The following is a 17,827-nucleotide window of genomic DNA, read 5'->3' as shown; positions in this document are numbered from 1 at the left end:
AGATTGCAAAAACTGTAGTTGGGTGTGGTTTCTCAAACGGCCATAAGATGGAGCCAGAAACCTGGGTTGTTTAGTCTTTGTCTGAGTCTCAGAAGAGAGTGTGAGTGTATCTCTGTTTCCTTCTGTTTGAAAGTATTGCCATTGCTCCATTTTTCCTAATTGACTGCTATTTTTGGATTTAATGTAAGTCTAATACTGCACTGTTTTTTGACACTGGACTTTGATATTTGGATTATCCCTGGATTGAAAAACTGACTGATTTACCTGTGAATGACTTTTGGACTACTTATCTTGAACTTTGCTTAAACTTTCTGGAAGTAAAAACCTACATTTACTGTACAGTGTATCTGTGTACTGTGTGTGTATTATTCAAACACTTCTCTTAAATACGTCTCCCTGTGTGCGCTCATTCTCCTAACGGGGAATTACCTCAACAGTAATCTTGTCCAAATCTTTAAAGGAATCATTTGGAATAGATACAATAGTTTAGGTAGGACACTCATCTCGATGGTGGCAATTCTACCTAGTAATGAAATTTGCATTTTACACCAATTTTCCAAATCTCTACCAATTTCTTGTAGTATTTTTATATAATTGTCTTCCTTCAAAGTTAAAGTTTTGGGTCTTAACCATATGCCTAGGTATTTGATCTTGTTAACAATTTGTAATCCCATTATTTCTTCTAATTCTTTTTGTCTGCTTTCTGTTAAATTTTTAACTAACATTTTAGTCTTTTCTTTGTTAATTTTCAACCCTGCTAATTAGCCAAATTTATCTATTTCCCTTAGTAATATTGGTCCTGAATCCATTGGATCTTCTATAATAAATACCATACCAACTTTTCTCTTGTGGTGTCATCCTATTTCAATTAAAATCACATATCTGGCCTTGTTGTTTCATATGTCGATATAACTATTGGTTAGAATCCTGTACACGAACACTATTTTTAAACAGCAACTATTCTCCCACAATTTTTTTGCAGGTCCTACATGCCTATTTGAAAATGGCTTATTTTATTTGCATATAGAAGTACAGCCTTATTGTGAACCTTGTGGTTTCCATAGCTCTTTATGCAACCACTCCACTTCTATTATTTATGCTAATTAGCAGACACACAGTCTAAGCTAGAATAAAAATTTGATAGCAAAGCTATGCAATTGCAGCACTGTAATGGATTAGGCTGCAAGATTTTATGGTATTCCAGGTTAGGTCCCTTCTTCTCCTTATCGTAATAAATCTCTTATAGAGGTCCACAGAATAACATTTTGACTGACAGTTAATATGAGATTATTAGCACTAACAATATTCAGTTGGGTGCTGTACTATACAGGGAGGATATTGGTAGAAGAGGGAGGGAAAAAACCCAATAAAATGATGTCCAGGGTATGTCTGCTGATAAAAGGTCATTGCGATGATAAGCACATAGAAAATGCTAACAAAAATCAAACTGCCCCTGTACATTTGTACGCTAAAGACAACAGGATATTATTTTATCTCAGATAGGCTTTGAAATGTTAGAGAGGGAATGTAATTGATTCAAAAACAGGAAACAAGAACCTACAAGACATGAAATGACGGATACAATAACTATTTACATGGCTAATCTGTTCATCTCAACTCTTTTCTGATGCGAGAAAATTGGGAGGGAAATTGAGGAAGGGAAATCAACGTCCTTAGTTACAGACATTCAGTGATGGAACTAAAACACATATATCCATTCAGGCATGATAAAACCCAAAAAGCTACCATTTTCTAAGTGCCTGAATGTGGCTATGCATGTTCACAGAAGATGTAAATATCAGATTCAGCCTAATTTTACTAATGAGATTCATAATGGAAAGATTTGAGAAGTAGACCAATTGAGTGATACACATCTATTTAAAGTCTCCCAGAGCTTTATTAATATTCTACAGAAAGCTATCATACAACCTTAATGAAGACAGAGGTTAGGGAAAAAATGTAATGAAATACAACAAGGTTGGGCAAGGTGAGGAAAAAAGTAATATACCTTTATGACTGACCACTAGATTCTATTCATAATGAATAGGCCTGAAGGCTGAAGTAAACTGCAGCAAATGTTCCTTTTAACATTTTTTGCTAATACCTCTTCCTTCAAAGAACCAGACCATTTTACTAGAATACTTGGACCTGAAAATATGTAGTTTTGGGTACATGCTTATAATATGCTGGAAAATCAAATATTTCTTTTTCCATTGTTTCCTTCACCTACATAATTTATTACTGTTTTATTGTTCCAAATATGTTTTTTCAAGAGGCAACTGTACGTTCGTGTTTTTCTTTGAAGACTTTTCACTTCTAATTCAAAAAGTTTCTTCAGCTCTGACTGGTTGGTGGGTAATGGAAGGGTTTATATTCCTTGCAGACAGCTAGTCATTTGCATTCTTTTAGAGAGCCATTGAGGCCACTTGGAGGTTTGTCTGTGTCCTCAGGGTCACCTGAGTAATATAAGTAGAAGAGTAAAGAAGTGGAACATCTTTAAAGAAAAGCAAGAAAGTCCAATTACCTCTTGAAAAAGCATCTTTGGGAAAACCATGACATGGATGACTGAGAATTTCCATAGACACTGTTTGATTGGACTTTTTGTGACTTGGGTATCAGTTAAGTGGAACTAAATATTATTTTAATTCATTTTTATTATAATTCCCCAACCCTTGAGCATATGCTTTTCAAATTGTCTAGTTTATTATATATTTAAAACCTAAGAACCCTCTTGAAATAAGCTTATTTGAGATTTGCCACTGTCACCTTTCAGAATCATTTCTCTTTCCTGGTCTAACTAGTAGCTTTCAAATTCCTATGTGATGTTCATCCATGGGTGTCCATAGGATATGATTAACCAAATCAAGATTGTAGACATAACAGTATGATTGAAACTCCACTTGTGATATGTAGGAATGATAAGACCAGGATAGGCAGAGGAAGGTATGGATGTCAGAGACATCAGGATCATTATTTTAGAGTTGGACATTTGAAGGACCACCTGTCTCCGATTGTTCTTATACATCTGGTGTGATCAGACAAAGTGAATGCATTCTGGATCCTATCAAGTGTTATCTTGCAGGGCCCAGGAACATCCTTTCTCTGTCACAATGTTGCCTTTTGGAATGATATCTCCCCCCCCCCCATCAGACACGTGGATAGTTCCACCCTGATGATGTTTAGGAAACTATTAAAGACCTGATTACTTCCCCAGGTTTCATGGCACAGTGAAGGTTCTTACATTGTTCCTGGGGCCATTTATGATTTTTTTTAATTTTTTTTTAACTTTACTTTACTTTAAATTGTAAGCTATCCAAATTTGTTGGGAATCAGGTAGCATATACTGTAATTTGAATGTATGAATGAATGAATCAAATCAAAATGTAAAATTTATTTTAAAAAATGAATCACAATTTAATGGTATCTTTAAAAGGTTGTTTTGTCTTTGGGTGCTCTTTGCGAAGGCAAAACTTTGATCCCTTTATTTCCCATCAAAAGGTTGTGGTTTTTTGTGTGTGTCTTGCTTTCAATTTATGGTGAATAGGTGACCCAAAGATGTCTGAATTGTGGTTACATTTGGTCTAATGCAAATACAGTAGCCCTTAAATCCAATTAAACTGCATAAGTTTGTTTTCTGAACAATGAATCAATATTCTATCCAGACCATATGTTGAAAATTCCTCTTTGGTTCATATGATGAACAAACTGTATTCTGTAATAAAAGCATGAATATGACCTATTTTCCAGTGAGTGATAATAAAAGATTTCTATAGAGCTATTTCCAGGGAAAAAATGCAATTTCCCTAGTACTTTAAAGTGTTTTGTATGGTCATTTAATAAATGGTATTTTGCTATTGTTCATTTTATGTGGACTAAAAATTAAAATGGCTTATAGACACACTATTCTTAATGTTGAAGAACACTAAAAAGTTAAAATTTGACTCTCAATTTTTATATATTTAGAACCTAAATAAAGGAAATTAGTTGATAATTATGGTTATCTGTTTTCCTAACAGGTATGTGTTGGAAACGAAATATCTTCATTTCTGTCCCCCATTGTGTTTTCCCATCACTGGCCTGCTGGGTGCTTAAATCAAGTACCAATCTCACAAGTAAACCAAATAGCAACCTTTGAATTTTTAATTGTACAGTCCCTAAAGCTTTGAAGAACCACTGCACATCTAATCAATTTTAATTTAACTCTGAACTCACTGCTGTGTTTACTATAAATGGCCTTTATAGGAGTAGAATCTAACATAATTACTATCTCTTTTCATAAGGATGCTATGCATTTCTGTCCAACCAGTTAACAGAAATGAACTGAGATGAGTTGTATTTATGTGTTATGAAGTAGGGAATCACTAATGCGTACTGTTTGTTTTGGGGGGACTTTTGTGCAGAATGACTTTTTTAAAAGGTAAAGAAAAAAAGGAAATCTGTTTTCATTGATGTACGGCCCATTTAAAACTTTCATGCACACAAAACACACACACACACACACACACACACACACACACACTGCAATAGTGTGTATATGCATATGTATCTGGAGTGCTATTTCAAACTTATCTGGCAACATTCTGCAATATCACTTGTGGAGATGTGTATGCCTTTGCTGAAAAAGCTTTCAGCTGCTCTCTGCATGACCTTAGCAACTTTAGTGAAGATTATTTAGAATATAATTTGGCACTGAAAAATGCAAAGGATAAAGAAAATGCATGGTGTTCCCATATATTTCCATCATTGGGTCATGAATATACAATATATTGTATATTTGAAGTGTACAGTAAGGTGCTAGTTTAAACCTATAAAGCTGGATGCCTGAATATCTGCAGGATCACATACACCTACCAATCCTGGATAACCAATTTAGTGGAGTCACAAGAAACTGCTATTTATCCCACATTTTTCAGCAGTCAAAAGCAGGGAGGGGATTTTATCTGTGGCACCATCACTGCTGCATATCAGCCTACAGTAGAGATCCTTGCTAACATTTAGAATCTTTTAAAGACTGACATGTTTTGAAGAACAGTCTCCCGATTTCAGTTAAACCAATTTGTATTTTCTATTTCTATTGTTGTAGTTTGCATTTGGTGACGTTGCTTTGTTGTTTATAATTATATGGAATTTAATTTGGGTTTATACTTAATGTAAGCCATCAAAAAAATCTCTGGATTTTGGCAAGGCAGAAAGGAGATAAATAAATAAAATAAATCACAATAAGCTTTTATAAAATTAGGTCTTACAATGTAATTGGAGTCATGAATATGATAAAGTTTCATAAGATTAGCTCTGAACCATATTTACAATGTAATTGGAATAATCTTCCTGTCATTTTAATCAGGCTAGCCTTCTTTTTAAATGGATGTCGGAAAGAACCTGAAAGCCCAATCTGCCTTCCTATACATTTTTATATTGCAACACTTAAGTAGGAAGAGTATTCTAATGTCACTGCAACAAAAGATAAATTGTGGGGTTTTTTTTGTTTACATGCCACCTTTATTAATTATTCATAAATAACTCACAGTAACAAACATTCCTAATACTCCTTCCTCCCCCTATTCTCCCCACAACAACCCTGTGAGGTGAGTTGGGCTGAGAGAGGGTGGCTAGCCCAAAATTATCTAGCTGACTTTCATTCCTAAAGTGTACTAGAACTCATGCAAGGAAAGGTATATAAAAAAAGGAATAGAAAAGTATTTCTGTATTGCTGCCAAGATAAATTAGGCAAACTTAAAATAACCAAGATCCAAGTTTCATTCAAAGAAGACTTATTTTGGGGAAGTGGAAGTAGGGATTTTCCATTATGTTAAATTATTCTTAAATTTTCTGAAATAAATAAATAATGTAGCTATTGCATGCCCTAACATACCCTTATCCAGAGAAACAAAACTGCCATTTTAAATAAATATTTGATTATTTGGGGATTATTGTTTTTAATTTGTATGCCAAGATTCACATTGCAAGCCTATAAAGTACTTGGGTGCCTTTGAGTCAACCATTCTTTCTCAATCCTAGGTAGAATACGACATCAAATTACTTCTAAAATGTGGTCAAGACAACTGCCTGTACTTGTTCATCTAGTCACCAGGAATCAAAATGGTTTCAAACGGAGAGAGATTGAGAGAGATTCCATCACAATAAGTGCATTTTTAATTTATTTATCTTATTAAATCCAAGTTTTAATCTCTACACTATGGATGTTTTGAACTGATTATTATAAACCTCCAATAATGCCTCTCAGATTTATCAGGATGTATTTTAAAATCAATCAATACAAGTAAGTTTATTTGTGGCTTCAACATGGTGAAAACCTACCTATAACTTTCTTCACATCAAGCAACTCAATGTTCTTTTTCAATAGCCGTGATAGTCAAGTCCTTTGACTTACCATTTGTCTCAGATATTGGCAAAACATTTTCCTATAGACCTGGAGGATCTACATACTTTTCTTTAAGGCACTGAGTTTCATGAAAAACAAAAAAGCCTTATCATCCTCTATAATCCCCAAATGACTGTTCTTTTACTTCACATTTTCAAATCGATTAAGCAATCAAGCTAAAATCTGCTTGGAAATTTTACCTATAGAGAACTACTTTATATCTTCCAGCAACCAACTCACAAGGATTCCACACTTCAACTTTTAGTTCTGAGTCCTGTAGTACAGCTAGTAAATCATGCTCGGATCTTATAGTATAGCTATAGTATGCATGGATCCTATAACAAGGATCCTGAAGTATAGCTATAGTATGCATGGCTCCTATAGTATGGATTCTATAGAATAACTAGTGAACACATGGATACTACAGTATAGCTAGTAAATCATGCTTATTTTTGAAAAAATAGCCTTCCAGTGAAGATGCAATACACTTGGTCCCATCTTCAAAAACGATTTTACCCCTATTATTACCATCACCATTGCTTATTGTTATTCCATGTTGCAGCATGACTACAAAAATTGAGTTTCTAATAGTTTCACAGACCTCAGAAAGTTAACCTCTGAACTTTCTGCAGCTCAGAGAGATGAACATATAAAACAGTATTCCGGAATCCTAATTACCACAATCCCTGTGTGGTGGGTCTATATTGAATGGCATTGATTATGCCATTGTCTAAACAGAATTCTTGCTAAAGTTGTATAAATAACATTGATCAACCTCTGTAGTGCTTTCATTTCCCTAAGGAATATACATCTAAGCCATATGCATAACCTTGCTTGCATGTGCTTTTTCCAAATGCATTCTATTTATTATTTCAAATATTGAGAAAAATGAATAATGGCATCCAATCAAATCTTACTGAAATATAGACAAGGTTGTAAACAAGATAGGTGATGTATAAAGAAATTGTTTCCTCCTGAAACTGAATTCAGTTAAAAGAAAATATAAATATTTAATATGCTGCTTTATAAATCCAACTTCTACCATTTGATGTGATTGACGTAATGAAAGGCTTTTCTATAATAATTGAAGCACATACTTATTTTTGTTATTTTTTGCCTTTCTAATTATCCAGTATGCATCAGGATTAATATCTTGTGTTCTTTGGCCTTTTCTAAAGACAGATTGGACATCTGACACCTCTTTTTCCATACCAGGCTCTAATCCCCATGGATGATCCTAAACATTATTTTTCTGGTATGTGAAATTAGGGATACTATGTGGTACTTCACACATTTTGTTAAGTCTCCTTTATTTTAGTATTGGAATGTAGAATAACCTCTTCTATTGTGTTGTTCTCTCCTATATAGAGTGGCCTAATACACTCAGAAATAATTTGGAGAAATGAAATATGAGATGCAGTCAATCTTAGATCTGTAGAAACATACACAAGATCATTCAGTTCATTCTTCTTTTTGTCTCTGAAAGCACTACTTTTTTATTCATGAAACTAAAATAAGCAAGAAGCCTGAACAAAAATGTAACTATATTCCATTTTGTTTAACGAATTAACAATCATAGCCTCAAGTAAGTGTGCATAGGACCATAGCCAGTTATTTTAGCAAATACTCCAGGAAAAAGTGATATTAGATACTGTTAAAACATCAAGAGTGTTTTGTATAGGAAGATGAGTGATTATCTCATCTAATGGAAAATATATTTGATATTCCAGGATTGGGATGGAATAGAATGGAATGGGATAGAATAGAATAGGAATAAGTAACCAAAAATCCCTCATTGCCTAAATTCTCACCCATAAAGCAATATTATTAAAACTCTTTATAACCATGTCTAAATAACAAGATTATGCAATCTAATGTCAAACTGCAATGAAAATTTATCAATATTTGAGCATTTATCAATATTTTCTAAAAATATAAGTTTGTCTTCTGAAAAACTCACACAATTAATAAAGGGACAGTTAAGTCCTTGTGCCCACTTGAACAGAAAGGGCAATGGAGAAGGACATAGTGAGGTGAGTCAACTTCTTGAAATAGGTAGGAACATATAATAGGCAGAGGACTGCACCAGAGGTGGTATTCAGCAGGTTCTGACCAGTTCTGGAGAACCTGTAATGGAAATTTTGAGTAGTTCGGAGAACCAGCAAATACCACCTCTGACTAGCCCTGCCCTTATCTATTCTCTGCCTCCCGAGTCCCAGAAGATTGTCTGGATCTTTTTTTGTTATCCTGCACAGGAGCATGGATCTGGAAAGTACGTTAATGGGGTGGGGAGAGAATGGGATTTTACAGTAACCTATCCCAGGAATGGGAATTTTAGAGTATCCTTCCCCTGGACTGGGGTGGGAATGGAGATTTTACAGTATCCTTCCCCTGCTACTCCCACCAAGCCATACCCACCAAGTCATGGCATGCTATACTCGCCAAGCCATGCCCACAGAACTGGTAGTTAAAAAAAATTGAATCCCACCACTAGCAAACCTATCAAGTGATGTTGGCAACATAAAAGGCTGCTGAAAAAAAGTTCTCCAAATAAACTGAAATTATCAGGTGATGTGGATTCTGTATGTTTCCATCTACAATTTCACTACACAATAAACAGTATAATAATCCTACTAGTAGTTCAATTAATATTAGGATTGTGAGCGGTAGGTAAGTTCCAGAACTTATCAGAATAAGTTTTGTAGAAGGCAAAAAGGTATTGTTGGTTAATACACTGCAATTTAGCCATAACAATTTTTTTTTCATCTCAGCTTGCAGAGATTATATATAATTGATGAAAGAAAGGGGGAAATGAGACCCCTCTCTTCTACTACAGAGTAGTAACAAGATGCAAAACACAGAGGTGAAACAATTGGAATCTCATTTCAAAACAGATCAGCATGTCACTGAGCCCAAAGGGGAATAAAATCAACAAGTTCCCAGCTGGGAAAACTTGTAATTGCAGCCAGCCAGAACATTGATATAGAGATAGCACAGCCACTAACAAGGGAGACAAAAACTAGAAAAGATGAATATACACATTGTCATGTGTAAGACAGGAGCCTCAGTTAACATGATAAAATATGCTCATTCGTCATTGAATGTTAAACTGGCATTCAGTCTATTGATTGCTGCATGATGTGACTAAAATCTGCATTAAGAAAAAAGTTCTGGAAGAAGACAAATTTAAGGAGATGTGTAAATTAAGAAGGGAAGGAATGCCCAAAGCAGTAGATTTTAAATGTTACCCTTCAGCTAGGACAATTAAGACTAATAGGTATATTAACCTAGCAGCAGAAAAGCACATATGGCTCTAGGCAAACATTGTTTCCTGCACACAATATTTCCCCTCCGTACATAGGATGTCTGGAAAGTCAAATTTGAAAATTTACATCTGTTTCAGCTGAAAGAGCTACTTGCATTCTTTCCTAAGGATTTGTTTGCATTATAAAACTAGACATTTTGGTTCATCAGCACAGGAGCAGATATATATTACATAGATAATGAAACAAAGCAACAGAAAGCTTACACTGGGAGGAAACATCCTCTCCAGTCTAGCCTATTGTCCCAAACTCCAAGGCTCATATTTTTCTTTCAAACTCCAGTGGAGCAATTATGACCTCCTGATGTTTATTCTTATAAGCAGAAATTGCTCCCAGTTGTTATAATAGCTACAATGTTCAAATCATGTTACCACACAGTTTCAGTTCAACACAATTCAGCTTAGCTATTGATATGCCAATTTTGCAATGGCAACTGAAGCCAGAAAGAAAGTTGAGTGACCAAGTGTTAGAACAGGGATTTAAACACGGCTCTTCCAAAACCATGCTTCTCGATATAACTAATAGCAAGTGGTCCAGGACTGCCTTTAGAACAATTTGGTCTTCTCTGGAAGTGACATGACCCAATTCAAAAAGCAATGCCATTAATAATTAAACATTTCACTAAATGTTCTCTGAAATATGTGCATATATAGTATACAAATGTACGTTTATTATCATGCACTAGCATATTTGCGCTACAACAAACCACTTATGCCTGGTTTGTTTTGTGGTGTCCAACTATCTGTGATCTTTTAATCAAACCCCTAGCCTTTTTTAATGTAACATGTTACACCTTTCATGCATGGGCTTAAAGGGGAGCTTAGCATGATTGCTCATATTGTTGCAATCAACATGGCTTTTTGATACCTCCCTCCATGGTTGCCCCTGTTCACAGTGAATAACAGGGAACACACTGTAGCAGAAGAATATCCCTAGTAAATCATTTCCAAATTCTCAATTTATTTCTATTTGTTTCAAGAGTAGATTTTGTTTTGTTTTGGATTTTATATATATATATAAAACTGAAGGCTATAAGAAATGAAGTGGTAATGCAAAACAAGTTTCCTGCTTTGTTTTGGAGTCTGGTGGGATTTCCCCCCCACCTTTTTAATCTAAGTTAGAAAGTACACCTATTATAGGCATACAAAACAGTTTTCCTATGTCTCCTGATTCACTTATAGGAAACTATATTGCTGCACAATAATTTCTTCAGTTAAGTAATTTGCATAGTCACCCCATATCTACAAGTAACCCTTGGCTGCAAACAATATTAAAAGTAACAATAAAAGCCATTATAACAGCAAAGACAAAAAATATGTACAGGTAGTCCTTGACTTTCAACAGTTCAAAGTTACAACATCATTTTAAAAGTGACTTATGACCATTTTTCACACTTACAACCATTGCAACATCCCCATGATTACATTATCAAAATTCTGATGCTTGGCAACTGACTCATATTTATGATGGTTTCAGTGTCCAGTGATCACATTTTGCGACCTTCTGACAAGTAAAGTCAATGGAGAAACCAAATTTCCTTAATTAACAATTGTATTACTAACTTAACAACTGCAGTGATTCAGTTAACAAAAAGTCAGAAAATGGGAGAAAATACACTTAACAAATATTTCACTTAGCAACAGAAATTTTGTGTTCAATTGTGGTCATGAGTTGAGGATTCCCTGTAACAACCATGGAAAAAAATCACAATCACCCATCATTCATGCTCTCATGTTGTCAAATTTTAATGATTCATTCAGGAAAAGTCCAGTGGGGATCAGGCATAAAAAATGGGATAGAGGCAGTGTGATCCCTCCCTAAATATTTTTTTTTGTTTCAAGGAGTGTTAAAAAATATCATAATGCAGGAAATAATTCTAGCACTTAATGTCTGGGGGAAGTGATTTGTATCAGTCAGTTTAGATGCACAGATCTGCCTCCTCTATTGAAATAATAATAACAAAAAGAATCTATGTTTGTTTCAGAGATCTTCGGATGCAGAGACTATTAAAAGTTGTTTATGGCCAGTCAGCGTACTACACTATTGGTTACTCTGGCTAACAATGCAGTTTATTGCAGGATTTTTATTGCTATTCTTTATTCCCAGCCCTACTTAGTGATACCAAGCAATACATTTGTTCTATAACTGTGTTCTTGCCTTTCCCCGAAGCTCTCGTGTCAGCTGCAGATCACTAAATAAAAGTATCCACACCTTCTCTGAAGTACCTGAAATAATCCAAGGCTAGGGAACAAATGCTAGACTAGGTGAAACATAGTTTGAACCATAGGGCTGCTCGTATATTAAAACCTGAAGCACAGTATGGGTTTCCAGCACCATTGACACATCATTCCTCTTATGTTATTGCAGCTGCTTGTTATTACCCCATTAATTTATGCCTGTGCTGAAGCCATAGAAATCAAGTGTGTATGATACGCCATAGATTTTTTGTTCTACTTTGTTTTCTTTTCTCCAAGGATCAGAATTCAGTCATTCAATATAACTCTTAGTCAGACCTGTCAATTTAAATTATTATTGGATGAAGCTCAGGGTTCAGATGTTCAGCCTTGATAAGCAAGGAATCTGGATCCTTAAGCAAATCAAACCAACCAGTTTCTCAACTGATAAACTTTCTGATTTCACAACGTAATATTGAAAACTACCTTTGTTGTGTGTTTCTAAATATCACCTAAAAGGTATAAATCATGGCCACTTAAAAACAACCTGGAATTGTTTGTGGCATTACAACTGTAACAATGCAGGAACTGGGTGAGGCAGCTTGGCTGCTTTCAGCAATCATTGGATAGCTATCTAATCCTATATTAGATTTCTTTCTTCACCCCAAATTACAAAGCCCTAAGAAGCAAGTTTCTTTTACCATAATGACACCTTAAACCAGTGTTTTTCAACTTCAGTAACTTTAAGACGTTTTAACTTCAACTCCCATGCATGCTGGTTGGAAAAATTCTGATAGTTGAAGCTCACACACCTTAAAATGGTTGAGGTTGAAAAGCACTGCTTTGAACAATATGCCAGAAGCTATGTTTATAAATTGTTTTTAACCACACTGTCCTCTCAGTAGCTAGTTTTTCAAATTATAGTAAATTGTGCATTGTTTAAAGCCATCATTTAACTGAACTATAATCACCAGATTCACACACAACATGGAGTCCTAAAGCACGCTATAGAAAAAAGTTAACTTTCCATGCTGCAGTAAAATAAACAAAACTATATCATGGCTTTGTCTTTCAATAATTTGTGTTACTATTAGAACAAACTATTTGTAGCTCAGGGTTGAACTGCGTATACCTTGGTGTACTGACGATGTTACCTAGTTTGGCATTGAAACATCTGCAAAAAAAACAACTCTGAGGTCCTGATCCAAGCTAGGATCTTACAAGAAGAACACCAAACATGCTGCATGAAAAGAGGTAGTTTATTTTCAGAGCAACTTACCCACCCTTGAAGATAGGCTACATATAGGGGTACAGAGGGTAGAAATATTCATAGGGAAGGTGGCAGAGGTGACATTCAGCAGGTTCTGACCAGTTCTGGAGAAGCAGAAATTTTGAGTAGTTCGGAGAACTGGCAAATACCACCTCTCACTGGAGATTTTACAGTACACACCCACCAAGCCACACCCACAGAACCGGGAGTAAAAAAAATTGAATCCCACCACTGAAAGGTGGTCTTTGTGGGGAATCAGAGTGTGAGTATATACATGCCTTGTGTGTTGTTTAACTTAGAGTCCATGTAACTTCAGTGGCAAAAAATATTTCAATGAACTTCTCTTAAGTTTACAGACACCCTTTTCTTTGATTTGTGGGATGAGTTTGGGTAACTCATTTTGGGGTTCAAGAAAGTTTGTGTAAAGGATTTTCCCTGTTTGCTATTTTTTTCTTGATTCAATCAGTTTCAGCTCAGCTGCAAATTATTTAGTGGAGACGCAATTGAGCGCTCTTTTGCAACAATGTATTTACCTTTGCTTGCAACATTGTTTATAGTCTTGGATCTCTGTGGATCCTGTTAATGGTTTAGGGAAAGTTAGAAACAGTGCAGGAATGGAGTTAATTTAACATAAAATTTATTTTTCACACAACCAAGCTCAGAGAGCATCAAAGACCCTGCAGTAATTTGTGAACCGAGCCATCAGATTAAAGTATTTGATGTCTATTTAACAAAAATTATGTGGGATCCCAATTGGAAAGGTTAAAAAGGCTTTCCTTGGCTGATGTAGCCCACAGGCAAAACCCTCAGTGCTGGCTAAAATTTGATTACTGTTCTAAAATTGCCAAGGGTCAATATGATTTTAAAAAGATAATCATAACTTTATGTTCAGGATCTCATTTCTAACCTCTGAATTTATCTCATTTTAGGATGCTGGAGAATATGGCTGGACTTATAAAAATATTATTAATTTTCACATGCAAGCTTATATTGGAATTAGTCCAGTTTCTTGCTTCTTTTCTGTATGGGCAATTTACATGGTTGACGAATATTAAAAATAATTGAAGACTGGCATTTCCCATCACTGGTACTTTTAGCAAATGGCTTTGATATCTCTGTAACCATTCATGCATATCAGAAGTTGTTATAAAACACCTATGTGTGATGTTTTATAAGTAGAATCAAAAAGTGAAAGAGTAATCTAAAACTGATAAAACAAGTTCATTCTAGAATATATATGCAATGGAGGTTTGGAGACAAAGTTAGCCAGACATGCTTCAGATCTAATACAGGTCAGTGCTGAAAATAAGAAGTGAGAGAGAAAAAGAACATAAACAATTATTTGTAAATGCAATAATGAAGAAATAGGATCTTCAGAAAGTAACTTTGGGGATGGAATATAAGTGATAACATGTAAAATTTACATGTGATGTGAATCAGTTCATAGAGAATGCAGTCAAGGCACAGAATATTCTTGACAACTGATAACATAGATATATAATCAATAAGGTGATCTTATATAAATCATCTTCCTTTAAGGACCCCATAATCCCTTGTGGGGTGGAGTCTGGGCAACTGAATGGAGCAGAGTATTTATTGGCCAGATGCCCTTCCTGTTGCCAGTGTGGAATTATATTCAGCAGAAATATTCTCATCCTGCCTAGAGAGCAAAATATCTGCCTTTACCTAGGATCAAACTCACAGCCTCCTGATGAGGCAAGAGCTCCACCTCTAGGCCACCACACCACAAGTTGATCTTATGTAAATGCTTTGTTGAAATCAGCCTTCCAGTTTCTCACCCTGAGTGAGATTTTTATTACTTTATGAGGACCCTTACCAATTACAGACTTCTGGATGAAGAATAGTGAACTAGCATGTCTCCAACAAGTGAAGACCGTGTTGTGACCATAACAAAAGAAACTTTCTGTATAAGGAGAGAATGCAATATCATAGATTATGGTTTCAAAAATTCAACACTAGAAGGGGACTGAAAAGAAAAAGAAAAGAGTGAAGGTTGCCTTTTGTCTTTGATCAGTTTTAGGACAAAATGAGAGAAAATGAAATGACGGTTGAAATATTTTAGAAAATATTTGAAGAATAGAACAAAAACTAACATCTACAATGTCAGCAATGATGTTTCTATGGATAGATTATATCCAGATGAAGTTGTAGAAGAACTAACAGATGTGAAAAAGAATACCCTGGAAGATTTGCAGGATTAAGATCTGAAATAAACCTCATGTGATGCAGAACTATTAGAATATAAACACATTGTTGAAATGTTAGGAAAAAAGTGTGAATTATAAAGCAGAGATGATAATTAAAGTGGAAATACAAATGATAAGCTAAGAAAACAAATTGCATAATGACCCCTTACTGTCTTGAAGAAGCTATTGTGGGAAAAGAACACAAGAAAAGCTGAAGAGAAATCATATCATAGGGCAACATCTAAATGAATTAAAGATAAAGGCTGCTAGAAGCAAAAAGAAGGGGGAGTAGAAAATTAGTTTCTTTGACCATGGTTAAAATAAGACATGTTTCTATAAAATTCTGGAAACCCTTTTTGGATTTTTGTCTGGCACCAGGACTGTAATATTAATAATGTATGAATTTGCATATGAATAAGGAATGAATTACAGGGAGAAGATGCACTTGCCTATAACTTTATAGGAGATGAAGGATTACAAATTTGTTGCCATTGTTGTGATGAAAATTGGAAGTCATTTCTTTAAATATTTCTTTTCTTTTTTTACTTTTACTTACTTTACATATTTATTTTTAGATGTGAATGAAGGGAATCAACAATTTCTTAGAGATTATATAGTTTAGCACAATTGATCCATTGACCAGAAATTAAATGATAAATTAAATGATAAGCAACAATTGTATTGTTCCAAGATTTTACATTTTGGGCAGTGAAAAATGAAAGTTAAAATGCACATTAAGGCAGAAGAAATCTTGCAAAAACACAGATAATATGACAGGTATTAGATCAGCCAAACGCAAGTTTTCTTGTTTTTAAAGTTGCTAAATCTATAGAAAAATAAAGCAATGAAGGATAAAGTATTAAGCACCAATTAATTGTTTTTTTATAAAAGCTGAGATTATTTTTTTTAAAAAAATCAACTAATCATAAATGTTAATTCATTTTAATTCAGTTAAATTGAAATATATTTAAATGAACATAAAACAAAAAAATTGGCAAAAAAAGCATTGTCTTCTTAGATGGATCAAGCACAAATGCAACAGCTTTCTAGATGAAAATGAAGAAAAATTGCCAATTACAATTCTTGTAAATACCTAATGTTAAAAAAAACCTTTTTTTTAAAAAAAAAAAGAAAGGTGTTACATGGTTAATTGAGGGTGACTTCTTAGTCAATCAATATATTTTAATTGGTTAATGACTCAAATTTGGAGCTCTTAAAAAACCAAATATTATAGTGAAGCTTGCTAATATAATTATGCAATTAGAAACATCTGAATGCCTCTAGCTTTGCAAAAAAAACTCTTTTGTTAATGATCCTGTCAGAGTCTTACTTCCTAATATTTAATGGGAATACTTAAAAATAGGAGTGTACAGCTAGCAGCATCAGGAATAAATGAAATGCCTTAAAATCTTGGCTAGAGTTCCTGAATATATCTCCAAATTCTTCTAGTGAAGTATAATTTTAAGCATAACTGTATTACATTCATAAAACACAATCATATTAATTGTATTCAATTATTTTATTTAAATTTTAAATTTTTCTCATAGCTTTTTGCTGGCTTCCCTACCCAGTCATAATATTGCAAAATTCAATCTGCTCACGACTTAAAAAATGTAAAAATTACACACCTGCTTTAAAATCTAATGTACCATAGTTTCTTCTTTCTGAAAGTCTTATCTTGGAAATGTGAAAGGGCAAAGGGCAGCAGAGTAGACTCACATATGGAAGATAATCTACAAAACTTTTTTCAATGCAGGTATGATTTCCTAATAAAGAGTATGGGTTTACCACAATGAGAGATTCCACCCTGCCCCCAGATTATGTGCAATTTAAATAGAGACCTAATTCCAAATGGTGCTAAGCTTCTCCTGTATTTCAGAATAAAATTAGTCAGTCTTACATTTCAGATGTAATAAAGAAGACATGTGTAACTCAGTCTAAATTACTGTCAATGTGCTTCATGCTCAGAGGAGATATCATTGAAGCAAAAAGGCAATGCTTTGGATGAATAGTGCCGAAAGAAGTATCCTTCTTTTGTGTTTGTCAAAAACAAAGAACAAACATTTGTATTCAAGTAACATAAAAATTAAATATGGTTAATAGTCAATAGTGGTATAAGAGAGATAATAGTACCTACAACACTCAAGACAACAACAAAGGTCTTCTCTGAAAGAATAAGAATGTAGATATGGGCTTTGGAAAGTCAGTAGAAAAAAGTACCATGAAGATGCTGGCAGAAATAAGAATTTGTCTTGCAGGCTAGTCTTTCCTTTGAGACATCTACTGTAGGTAACCTTTCTTATTATTTAAGATGTCACATTTCCTATATGGATCTGCTCAATTGTCTCTAGATGCTGTTATCTACATATGAGGGAAAGTAGGAACTAGGATATGGTAGGAGCCTAGTTATGGAAAGTTCCTCTTGACAAAGATCAACAATTATTCCTTTTTAACACTGAGGACAATAATTT

General features: G+C 34.4%; 1 long non-coding RNA gene across 1 annotated transcript in view; it reads right to left on the bottom strand.

Moving 5' to 3' along the window:
• LOC148127356 (uncharacterized) overlaps positions 1 to 13,245 on the bottom strand; it is a 66,713-nt gene extending 53,468 nt beyond the window's left edge. Inside the window, exon 1 of the long non-coding RNA XR_015741507.1 lies at positions 13,159 to 13,245. This is a non-coding gene — a long non-coding RNA (uncharacterized LOC148127356). The remainder of the gene's footprint in view (positions 1 to 13,158) is intronic.
• Between the last annotated feature and the right edge of the window lie 4,582 nt (positions 13,246 to 17,827).

This window comes from Pseudonaja textilis, chromosome 2, assembly GCF_049901715.1.
Source record: "Pseudonaja textilis isolate UNSWEBS1 chromosome 2, rPseTex1.2, whole genome shotgun sequence".
In the NCBI taxonomy this organism is placed as follows: Eukaryota; Metazoa; Chordata; class Lepidosauria; order Squamata; family Elapidae; genus Pseudonaja; species Pseudonaja textilis.
The sequence above is the reverse complement of the archived record's forward strand: the minus strand, read 5'-3'. Positions and strand labels throughout refer to the sequence as shown.